Raw genomic sequence first — 9,427 nt, 5'->3', positions numbered from 1 at the left:
GTTTGCAGATGACATGATACTATACATAGATAATCCTAAAAATGCCACCAGAAAAATACTAGAGCTAATCAATGAATTTGGTAAAGTTGCAGGATACAAAATTAATGCACAGAAATCTCTTGCATTGCTATACACCAATGATGATAAATCTGAAAGAGAAATTATGAAAACACTCCCATTTACCACTGCAACAAAAAGAATAAAATACCTTGGAATAAACCTACCTAGGGAGACAAAAGACCTGTATGCAGAAAACTATAAGACACTGATGAAAGAAATTAAAGATGATACCAACAGATGGAGAGATATACCATTTTCTTGGATTGGAAGAATCAGTATTATGAAAATGACTGTACTACCCAAAGCAATCTATAGATTCAATGCAATCCCTATCAAATTACCAATGGCATTTTTTACAGAACTAGAACAAATCATCTTAAAATTTGTATGGAGACAAAAGACCCCAAATAGCCAAAGCAGTCTTGAGGGAAAAAAACGGAGCAGGAGGAATCAGACTCCGTGACTTCAGACTATACTACAAAGCTACAGTAATCAAGACAATAATGTATTGGCACAAAAACAGAAACAGATTAATGGAACAAGATAGAAAGCCCCGAGATAAACCCATGCACCTATGGTCAACTATTCTATGACAAAGGAGGCAAAGATATACAAGGGAGAAAAGACAGTCTCTTCAAAAAGTGGTGCTGGGAAAACTGACAGCTACATGTAAAAGAATGAAATTAGAACACTCCCTAACACCATACACAAAAATAAACTCAAAATGGATTCGAGACCTAAATGTAAGACGGGTCACTATAAAACTCTTAGTGGAAAACATAGGAAGAACAACTCTTTGACATAAATCACAGCAGGATCTTTTTTGATCCACCTCCTAGAGTAATGGAAATAAAAACATAAATAAACAAATGGGACCTAATGAAACTTCAAATTTTGCACAGCAAAAGAAACCATAAACAAGATGAAAAGACAACCCTCAAAATGGGAGAAAATATTTGCAAGTGAATCAACGGACAAAGGATTAATCTCCAAAATATATAAACAGCTCATGCAGCTCAGTATTAAGGAAAGAAACACCCCAATCCAAAAATGTGCAGAAGACCTAAATAGACATTTCTCCAAAGAAGACATACAGATGGCCAAGAAGCACATGAAAAGCTGCTCAACATCACTAATTATTAGAGAAATGCAAATCAAAACTACAATGAGGTATTACCTCACACCAGGTAGAATGGGCATCATCAGAAAATCTACAAACAACAAAAGCTGGAGAGGGTGCGGAGAAAAGGGAACTCTCTTGCACTGTTGGTGGGAATGTAAATTGATAACAGCCACTATGGAGAAAAGTATGGAGGTTCCTTAAAAAACTAAAAATAGAATTACCATATGATCCAGCAATACCACTACAGGGCATATACCCCGAGAAAACCATAATTCAAAAAGAGACATGTACCCCAATGTTCATTGCAGCACTATTTACAATAGCCAGGTCATGGAAGCAACCTAAATGCCCATCGACAGACGAATGGATAAAGAAGTTGTGGTACATATACACAATGGAATATTACTCAGCCATAAAAAGGAACGAAATTGAGTCATTAGTTGAGACGTGGATGGATCTAGAGACTGTCATACAGAGTAAGTAAGTCAGAAAGAGAAAAACAAATATCGCATATTAACGCATGTATGTGGAACCTTGAAAACTGGTACAGATGAACTGGTTAGCAGGGTAGAAGTTGAGACACAGATGTAGAGGACAAACATATGGACACCAAGGGGGGGAAACCCCGGTGGGCTGGGGATGGTGGTGTGCTGAATTGGGTGATTGGGATTGACATGTATACACTGATGTGTATAAAATTGATGACTATTAAGAACCTGCAGTATAAACAAACAAACAAAAGAATTTCCATAATACTAATTGCCTTTTGTTAAGTGTTTCTTATGTTCTAGGCACATTGCTTATCACTTTCCATATAAACTGTTTTATCTCCTTAAGCCCATTTCTTAATCTACAAAATTATTATGTGTTTCATAGGTCTATTATAAAGGTAAATGAGCTAATCTATATATCTATGGATATATATTCCCCCCCAAAAAAACAGATAAGGCACAGTGTATTCTACCTGAAATTTAGACCTAATCCTGAGATCTATAGGCTTGTTCTGATTCTATTTAAAACCCTTAAAATAATTCCATGAATTTGCATATTTCTTTATCTTCAAGTGTCTTTCATACTCAGTATATAATTTGGTTCTTACAATGCCCATATGCAGTACTTACAGTGGGTATTATTGTTCACCATTTCACAAACAGGAAGAGGTTAATAGACATACTACAATAATAAGGCAAGTTTGTGACATAGCCAAGACTAGAACCCAGATCTCCCCACAGGGCATTTGCATTTTTTATATTGGGGCCATTTATGATAAAGTCTCATATTCTAAAATTTGTGTCATTTAAATGAGCACATTTGGTACAACTCTCTTGTGTGAAACTCATAAAAAGTTTTTGAAATTAAATCCCACTGCTTGGCTTCTGTTCATACAGAACATTTTTTTCTTGCTTTTAAGCCTTCAAAGTTTCTTCACTCTCATCTTGAGGAAGAGTTCTACATTTTCCCCATTGTTTACAATTAGTATGTCATCATACAGCTGGAAGTTTCAGGTGACGTTAACTGCCAGGTCTGCCAACTTCTTAACAATGCCCAGTGTGGCATCTTTTGGGGTTTGTAAGAAATAATTTTTAATTGCTCAACTTTGAACAATGCACTGAGGCTAATCATGCCTCCTGAGCCTGGACAAACCTCCAGACACAAAGCTGTTAGAAGTGTTCTGTAAGTTCCTTTATAAACCATTCAAAAGTTAAAACCCTAGACCCTTAGTAGTCACACCATAGCCCTTTTCTTTAATATGTTTCAAATGGAAAATATTTGAATTTGGAGGGAAAGAATGACTTTACAGTATTTAGTCTGAACCACCTCTAGAAGGAGGCATTCATTGATTCATTCTTTATTTCAACAAATATTTATGGGGTACCTGCTGTACCCTAGCACTGCTGGACCTGGGATAAAGCATTTAATAATCTTACTGCATGTTACATTAATTAGGGTTCCCTTCCTTTATTCTAAACTTATAGCTTATATTGTTACCAATGTATTGTCATAGGCAAGATGGGACATTTGTCTCAAACCTTAATTTGTTTTTTCAATCAGGTATTCACAGATATTTTCAAAGTTAATAAGGCAGTGTTGTGGGTTCCCTTTAGTGATCATTCATTAAGGTGTTTTTCTTATATTTCTTCTTTTACTGATCCCTAGTTTTCAAAGGCAAATTCTTGCCTTTGTATTTGACAGCAAGGGCCAAATACAGAGACGCACTTGGGTATTGTGCAATTACAAGAAATAAATATTTAGCGTGAATTTTTAAAAAAGAAAAAGATGTGCTCTTTTTGTCTGGGATCAACCTCAAAGAATCACAGGTGGGAAGAACATTTTTTCAATTGAAGATGAGCACATCATATTGCAATGTTAAGACAAATTTCCTTATAAATCTGTTTAAAGACTATTATGAGTTGTTTGGCTAGTCAGTCCTCTGGAACCTCATCTCCCTTTTTTTCTGCTAACACATGGTTCAGGTCTACCTCGTAACATAAAGGAAAAGGTGAAGGCAGAATTGTTACTTGCTAAATGAAGATTATAATTTTGTGCATAATTTCATACAGGCACCCAAAGACTATGATGAGGAATTGCTTATACTACAGTCAGCCATTTGGAAAACACTACACACCCTTTCTTTTGCTCATCCTCTGATTGAGGATCTTTCAAGAGTGCATCAGAAGCAGAGTTACTGAAGAGGTCTTCTGCTAGTCACAATCTTTCCGAAACAGAGAAATGTATTCCCACCAGCTTAGTCCGCAACCCCTGCCTCTTTCCCTTTGCCCACAGTAACCCCTGCTGTTCAGTCTTTGAAGGGCTTCATTTGACTGTTAGGATACCTCCCTACACTAAGCTACAGAATCCACAAATGTTTCCTTTTTTTTACCTTAACCCAGGTCTTTCCTGACACCCTTTTACTAGGACTTAACATAACTTCCTTAGCTGTCTTCCATATACAGGAAAGATATTTATCACACACTATCAAAAAAGAATGCTTTGAATAGGAACAGTTTCTCTAGAACCAAGGATGTCATAACTAGAATGGGCCTTAGAAATGGTCTGTACAGTAAAAAAAAAAAAACTGAGCCCCAGAAAGTTGAAGTGACTTGCCCAAAGTCAGGCAGCTTGTAAGGTGTCCACTCATTCGTTAGGTCCTCCCTTTTATCTAATTTGAGAAATGACACATTAGGGATGCATTCAGTGGTTATAAGGCTGACTGAAGTTAAGTACACTCATAAGAACTCATTCTTTATCCTAAATGTTACTGTTTTCTAATGGGCAGGGAAACAAGCTCCAGCTAAAGATAGATGTTTCAATAAAGAGGTAACAATATCATGTCACTCTGAGTTACCCAAAGACCTGGACAAAATCCTGCTCAGTACCAGCTTTGATACATTTGCCCTCAAAGCAAGCATCAAGCAACAGACCATATGGATAATTTCTAAAAGTCAGTGACCTGGAAGCAATAAACCCTGAGTTTCCTATCCATCTCTGTCTCTAATTAATTGTGTGACCTTTAGTCAATTCACTTCATTGTTTTAGGCTACAATTTTCTCATTTATAAAATATAGGAACCAATTTATTTTTGGAGAAGCAAAAATAGCTAACAATGATAATATTTATTGAAACTTACCATGTGCCAGGCACTATTATAAGCATATCCATGGGCGTTTCCACAGAGCTGGAACTCCCGGCTCGGGGTCTCTTCCCTCCACCGTCACGGGACTGCCCCGGAGCCCGAGGAGAGGGCGGCCTCACTGAGGCTGCCAGCTCTGGAGGGGCCCCGGCGGCCGAAGTCACGACAGTCGTGGGGACGGCGGGCCAGAATCATCGTACCTAGGGGGGAGGAGTAAGATGGCAGAAGAGTAAGACGCGGAGATCACCTTCCTCCCAACAGATTCACCAGAAATACATCTACACGTGGAACAACTCCTACAGAACACCCACTGAATGCTGGCAGAAGACCTCAGACCTCCCAAAGGCAAGAAACCCCCCACATACCTGCGAAGGGCAAAAGAAAAAAGAATAAACAGAGACAAAAGAATAGGGACGGTACCTGCACCAGCGGGAGGGAGCTGTGAAGGAGGAAAGGTTTCCACACACTAGGAAGCCCCTTCTCGGGCAGAGACTGCGGGTGGCGGAGGGGGAAAGCTTCAGAGCCGCAGAGGAGAGCGCAGCAACAGGGATGCGGAGGGCAAAGCGGAGAGACTCCCGCACAGAGAATCAGGGCCGACCGGCACTCACCAGCCCGATAGGCTTGTCTGCTCACCCACCGGCGGGGGGGCGGGGAAGGGGGTGGCTGGGGGCTGAGGCTCGGGCTTTGGAGGTAAGATCCCAGGGAGAGGACTGGGGTTGGCGGCGTGAACACTGCCTGATGGGGTTAGTGCACCACGGCTAGACGGGAGGGAGGCCGGGAAAAAGTCTGGACCTGCCAAAGAGGCAAAAGACTTTTTCTTCCCTCTTTGTTTCCTGGTGCGCGAGGAGAGGGGATTAAGAGCACTGCTTAAAGGAGCTGCAGAGACGGGCGCGACCGCGGCTAAAAGCGCGGACCACAGAGACGGGCATGAGACGCTAAGGCTGCTGCTGCCGCCACCAAGAAGCCTGTGTGCAAGCACAGGTCACTCTGCACACCTCCCCTCCCAGAAGCCTGTGCAGCCCGCCACTGCCAGGGTCCCGTATCCAGGGACAACTTCCCCGGGAGAATGCATGCCGTGCCTCAGGCTGGTGCAACGTCACGCCGGTTTCTGCCTACGCAGGCTCGTCCCGGATCCGTGCCCCTCCCTCCCCCTGGCCTGAGTGAGCCACAGCCCGCGAATCAGCGGCTCCTTTAACCCCGTCCTGTCAGAGTGAAGAACAGACGCCCTCTGGCGACCTACACGCAGAGGCGGGGCCAAATCCAAAGCTGAACCCCTGGAGCTGTGAGAACAAAGAAGAGAAAGGGAAGTCTCTCCCAGCAGCCTCAGGAGCAGCGGTTTAAATATCCACAATCAACTTGATGTACCCTGCATCTGTGCAATACCTGAATAGCCAACGAATCATCCCAAGTTGAGGAAGTGGACTTTGAGAAAAAGATATATTATTTTTCCTCTTTTCCACTTTTTGTGTGTATGTGTATGCTTCTGTGTGAGATTTTCTCTGTATAGCTTTGCTTTCTCCATTTTTCCTAGGGTTCTGTCCGACCGCTTTTCTTTTTCTTTAAAAAAATTTTTTTTCTTAATAATTATTTTTTATTTCTTATTTTCATAACTTAAGTTTTTTATCTTACCTTATTTTATTTTATTTTATCCTATATCTTTCTTTCTTTCTACTTTTTCTCCTTTTCATTCTGAGCCACGTGGATGAAAGGCGCTTGGTGGTCCAGCCAGGAGTCAGTGCTGTGCCTCTGAGGTGGGAGAGCCAACGTCAGGACACTGGTCCACAAGAGACTTCCAAGCTCCACGTAATATCAAATGGCGAAAATCTCCCAGAGATCTCCATCTCAACGCCAAGACCAGGCTTCACTCAACGACCAGCAAGCTACAGTGCTGGACACCCTATGCCAAACAGCTAGAAAGACAGGAACAAACCCCACCCATTACCAGAGAGGCTGCCTAAAATCATAATAAGGCCACAGACACCCCAAAACACACCATCAGACATGGACCTGCCCACCAGAAAGACAAGATCCACCCTCATCCACCAGAACACAGGCACTAGTCCCCTCCACCAGGAATCCTACACAACCCACTGAACCAACCTTAGCCACTGGGGACAGACACCAAAAACAACAGAAACTACGAACCTGTAGCCTGCAAAAAGGATACCCCAAAAACAGTAAGATAAGCAAAATGAGAAGACAGAAAAACAGCAGATGAAGGAGCAAGGTAAAAACCCACCAGACCTGACAAACGAAGAGGAAATAGGCAGTCTACCTGAAAAAGAATTCAGAATAATGATAGTAAAGATGATACAAAATCTTGGAAATAGAACAGAGAAAATGCAAGAAACATTTAACAAGGACCTAGAAGAACTAACGAGGAAACAAGCAACGATGAACAACACAATAAATGAAATTAAAAATACTCTAGGTGGGATCAATAGCAGAATAACTGAGGCAGAAGAACAGATAAGTGACCTGGAAGACAAAATAGTGGAAATAACTACTGTAGAGCAGAAAAAAGAATGAAAAGAACTGGGGACAGTCTCAGAGACCTCTGGGACAACATTAAATGCACCAACATTCGAATTATAGGGGTCCCAGAAGAAGAAGAGAAAAAGAAAGGGACTGAGAAAACATTTGAAGAGATTATAGTTGAAAACTTCCCTCATATGGGAAAGGAAATAGTTAATCAAGTCCAGGAAGCACAGAGAGTCCCATACAGGATAAATCCAAGGAGAAATATGCCAAGACACATGTTAATCAAACTATCAAAAATTAAATACAAAGAAAACATATTAAAAACAGCAAGGAAAAAACAACAAATAACACACAAGGGAATCACAATAAGGCTAACAGCTGATCTATCAGCAGAAACTCTGCAAACCAGGAGGGAGTGGCAGGACATATTTAAAGTGATGAAGGAGAAAAACCTACAACCAAGATTACTCTACAAAGCAAGGATCTCATTCAGATTTTATGGAGAAATTAAAACCTTTACAGACAAGCAAAAGCTAAGAGAGTTCAGGACCACCAAACCAGCTTTACATCAAATGCTAAAAGAACTTCTCTAGGCAAGAAACACAAGAGAAGAAAAAGACCTACAATAACAAACCCAAAACAATTAAGAAACTGGGAATAGGAACATATATATCGATAATTACCTTAAATGTAAATGGACTAAATGCTCCCACCAAAAGACACAGACTGGCTGAATGGATACAAAAACAAGACCCACATATATGCTGTCTACAAGAGACCCACTTCAGACCTAGGGACATATATAGACTGAAACTGAGGGGATGGAAAAAGACATTCTGTGCAAATGGAAATCAAAAGAAAGCTGGAGGAGCAATTCTCATATCAGACAAAATAGACTTTAAAATAAAGACTATTACAAGAGAAAAAGAAGGACACTACATAATGACCAAGGGATTGATCCAAGAAGAAGACATAACAATTGTAAATATTTATGAACCCAACATAGGAGCACCTCAATACATACGGCAAATACTAACAGCCATAAAAGGAGAAACAGACAGTAACACATTCATAGTAATGGACATTAACACCCCACTTTCACCCATGGACAGATCATCCAAAATGAAAATAAATAAAGAAACACAAGCTTTAAATGATACATTAAACAAGATGGACTTAATTGATATTTATAGGACATTCCATCCAAAAACAGCAGAATACACATTTTTCTCAAGTGCTCATCGAATATTCTCCAGGATAGATCATATCTTGCGTCACAAATCAAGCCTTGGTAAATTTAAGAAAATTGAAATTGTATCAAGTATCTTTTCCGACCACAACGCTATGAGACTAGATATCAATTACAGGAAAAGATCTGTAAAAAATACAAACACATGGAGGCTAAACAGTACACTACTTAATAACAAAGTGATCACTGAAGAAATCAAAGAGGAAATCAAAAAGTACCTAGAAACAAATGACACTGGAGACATGAAGACCCAAAACCTATGCAATGCAGCAAAAGCAGTTCTAAGAGGGAAGTTTAGAGCAACACAATCCTACCTTAAGAAACACGAAACATCACGAATAAACCACCTACCCTTGCACCTAAAGCAATTAGACAAAGAAGAAAAAAAAACCCAAAGTTAGCAGAAGGAAAGAAATCATAAAGATCAGATCAGAAATAAATGAAAGAGAAATGAAGTAAACAATAGCAAAGATCAATAAAACTAAAAGCAGGTTCTTTGAGAAGATAAACAAAAGTGATAAACCATTAGCCAGACTCATCAAGAAAAAAAGGGAGAAGACTCAAATCAATAGAATGAGAAATGAAAAAGGAGAAGTAACAACTGACACTGCAGAAATACAAAAGATCATAAGAGATTACTACAAGCAACTCTATGCCAATAAAATGGACAACCTGGAAGAAATGGTCAACTTCTTAGAAATGCACAACCTGCAAAGACTGAATCAGGAAGAAATGGAAACTATGAACAGACCAATCACAAGCACTGAAATTGAAGCTGTGATTTAAAATCTTCCAACAAACAAAAGCCCAGGACCAGACGGTTTCACCAATGAATTCTATCAAACAATTAGAGAAGAGCTAATACCTATCTTTCTCAAAGTCT

This window comes from Lagenorhynchus albirostris, chromosome X (genome assembly GCF_949774975.1).
Source record: "Lagenorhynchus albirostris chromosome X, mLagAlb1.1, whole genome shotgun sequence".
NCBI classification, from domain to species: domain Eukaryota; kingdom Metazoa; phylum Chordata; class Mammalia; order Artiodactyla; family Delphinidae; genus Lagenorhynchus; species Lagenorhynchus albirostris.
This window is presented reverse-complemented; position numbering follows the sequence as displayed.